This window comes from Phoca vitulina, unplaced genomic scaffold (genome assembly GCF_004348235.1).
Source record: "Phoca vitulina isolate PV1807 unplaced genomic scaffold, GSC_HSeal_1.0 scaffold9, whole genome shotgun sequence".
Taxonomy (NCBI): Eukaryota; Metazoa; Chordata; class Mammalia; order Carnivora; family Phocidae; genus Phoca; species Phoca vitulina.
The window spans coordinates 31,673,461-31,676,684 of record NW_022589712.1 but is presented as its reverse complement, the minus strand read 5'-3'; the positions used below and the strand labels follow the sequence as shown (position 1 = coordinate 31,676,684).

The following is a 3,224-nucleotide window of genomic DNA, read 5'->3' as shown; positions in this document are numbered from 1 at the left end:
ACCCTCCACAAGGACAGCAGGATACTCTCCCTAAGACCAGAATTGATGGGTATCTCCAATAAACAAAATGACTTCTGAGGGACCAGTTTCCTTTTGATCTCGTCTCTATGTTTTTCACTGTTTATCCCACTAATACTGGTACCCTCATCCTTGCTTATTCTCCTGAGCAATATTCTCCATAACCACAGCTTCGAGGACCATACACTGATGACCTCCAAATCTCCAAACATTTCTCATCTTCAGGTCATATATCCAGGCTGCCTATTGGACATCCCACTGGATGATCTTTATATAACTGAAATCCAGCATGTGTCTGTTGCTGAATACTGGGCATGCATAGGATAAAACTCAACAAAACTAGGCAGAAAATAACCAGATGACTGAGGAGCTCTAAACTGAACAATTTCTAGAGCTCACATGTAATTCATGATTGGGGTAAAAGATTGTCCACCTCTGAAGCAGGTGTAGCAAGTTGATCTAATCAGGCCATCAGGAGTCGTGTGCTACCTATCCACTGAGCATCAGTTCTAAAGGCTGAATATTATGCTGTAAGCACTTGAAAATGACAAGTCCCCACTGTATTTGGATTTCTCTTGGCCATCCTATCTGATCCTTCCTCTCCCATCTGAACATAAATGGGGAAAAACAAAGATGACAAGCTGAGTTGAGTTTCCTAGTTAACTCTGAGCTTCCTTAGAGGATCTAAGCAAAGCGCAAGTGGATGCAGTTTTGTGTGTGCTTAAATCTACATGCCACACCTCTCCGGCATCTCTAATCCTCACCCATGCTGAGAGCCACGTGCAGGGTCATCCAGCTGGTGAGAATAAACAACCATTCAGGGCTTTTGGCTTTCTGTGTATGTGAGTCATGGAGGGGTGCTTGTTGAAGTGTAAAGAAAGATAAACACATGGCAGCTCTCTAAAGCCTGTTTCTGGAAACCTAGCAGGAGGGAACAGATAGCCATTGTTCCGAGCCTGTAAAGTGTTATGAGACTACAGTGGGAAATGCATACTTAGGGAAGACCAAACTTTTGATGGATCAGAAATTGAAATGTTTGTAATTAAACTGGAATTAAACCAGTGGTGACAAAGGGTTTTTTGGGTGAAAGGATATAGAGGTAGGAGAGCAAGAAAACAAGACTCAAGATCAAGGAGTTGTCAAGTTCAGTTGGATCAGGAATTCTCATAAGAAAACAAAACAAAACATTGGAGAAAACCTGATTTCCCCTGGAATAGACTTGACCGTGTGTGAGAAAAAAGTATTGCTGAAGCCCTTTTGCTAGAAGTGACTCTAGAACTGTATTCCTATGTGGCAACAATGACCACCTCAATAATCTATACATACAATCACCAAATTCTAGTCTGCCAAAGAACCCCATAATAACAGCTTTCTGTGGGAGCTTGTTCATGCCTTAAGCCTTTTTAGATTCTGCACATCTGTGAAAGAGCTCGGGAAATAACTTAAGTCCAGCACTGAGTTCACATGCAAGCAAAAGGTGTCCTGCACTTCAGGCCCTGCCTATCACAAACCCAGTATAAAGGAATTTTGTAAGGAAACACAGGTGCCCTTACTATGGACCCAGCACTCAGCCCCGACGCAGAACAACCTGGAACCATAGACTTTCCCACTGGGACTAACCTTGTTCAGGCTCTAGGGAAATGTCCGTGCCTATTTTGTGCCCTGTGTCCTAGAAAAAAGTGATTGTATCTGGGTCTCTGTTGCTGTTGGAGAAAGAAACCACTTTGGAGTGAAGGCAGGCTTTGAACAGCAGAAACCCTTGAGTATGAGAAAATATATGGAGTGATTTATCAAGTCCCTCCTTGCAGATAATAGGAATGCATATTCATTCTTTCCTAACAAAGTGTCCTTTCCCAGTAGAACAGCTATTGTTCTTGCTATTCTTTGTGGTTCTGATTCATGGTTCCAGGGATTACTCTCAGACTAGCGTGGTATTCATAGCAGTTGCATATGGTGGCTGTGGAACATTTTGCATAGTACTATGAATTTTTTCGTTTATAGAATATTTACTCTATTGCTATTAAATTTCTATACCCATTACATTAATCATCCAAGTATCATTGGACCATCCACAGAACACAGAGATGTGCACCATAAAAATTAATGTGCTTGTCTTTGATAATTTGCTGACATCCAGTCATACAAAAACCATAGATGTGGCCATATTTCCAATTCTGTCATAATGACAGTGACACATGTCAAAGTAAGAGAATAAAACATCTTTTACAGTGTGTTAGCTTGATTTACAACTTAAATATTGAGACATTCGGTATGCTGGCCTCCAATTTTACCTTTTTTTTTTTCATTTTATAGGCATTGAATAGTTTACCAATTGGTACAATAGGATTTTTTAATATGCAGAAAACATGAAAAAAATATGGAACACTTCATGAATTTGTGTGTCATCCTTGTGCAGGGGCCATGTTAATCTCTGTATCATTCCGATTTTGGTATATGTGCTGCCAAAGCGAGCACTCCAATTTTACTCAATTTTTAAAGATTTTATTTATTTGTCAGAGAGAGAGAGCACAAGCAGGGGAAGTGGCAGGCAGAAGGAGAAGCAGGATCCCCGCTGAGCAAGGAGCCCGATGTGGGACTCGATCCCAGGACCCTGAGATAATGACCCAGGCGTCACTCCAATTTTATTCTTATCTTGAGTCCTGCAACCCTTACTTCTGGGCCTGTCTTACCACACTTGACCCAGCACTATCCAGTTGACCAGAGTTAGGTGACCTGTCTTATTCATAGTGACATTTCAAGAAGGAAAAGAAGTTACATCATCTTAGTCTGAAAATAACTTACTATTCACTCAGAAAATATTGATACATGCCTTTGGTTCTGGTGACATAGTTTCTTTCTAAAGAGGATTTTCTCTTCCTGAAAAAAGTCAGTCATTTTTATGTTCTGCCTTCTTACAAAATTTTGTCACTGAAATTTCCATGCTATGGGTTGTAATACAGAACATATGCAGAATAAATTTTGGTCTTGTGCAGAGAAAGACTTAGGGAAATCCTCACTTTTCAAAGGTCACTGCTTGCTGTCCGTGACACTTTGTAATAACTTCACCCCTCATTTAGTATTGCTTATGCACTGTGCGTGGGGATAATAAAATGGGATGTCAAATAAGTCTGTTTGTCAGTATACATACAGCATACACAGACATATATAATATATATATTTATAATGAATTTATCTCTGTAAATAAA

At 40.1% G+C, this 3,224-nt stretch overlaps 1 non-coding gene across 1 annotated transcript; it reads right to left on the bottom strand.

Annotated features, from left to right (window-relative positions):
* Positions 1 to 2,389: 2,389 nt before the first annotated feature.
* Positions 2,390 to 2,493, bottom strand: LOC116634848. Its single transcript, XR_004300069.1, has one exon. It is a non-coding gene; the product is annotated as a U6 spliceosomal RNA (small nuclear RNA).
* Between the last annotated feature and the right edge of the window lie 731 nt (positions 2,494 to 3,224).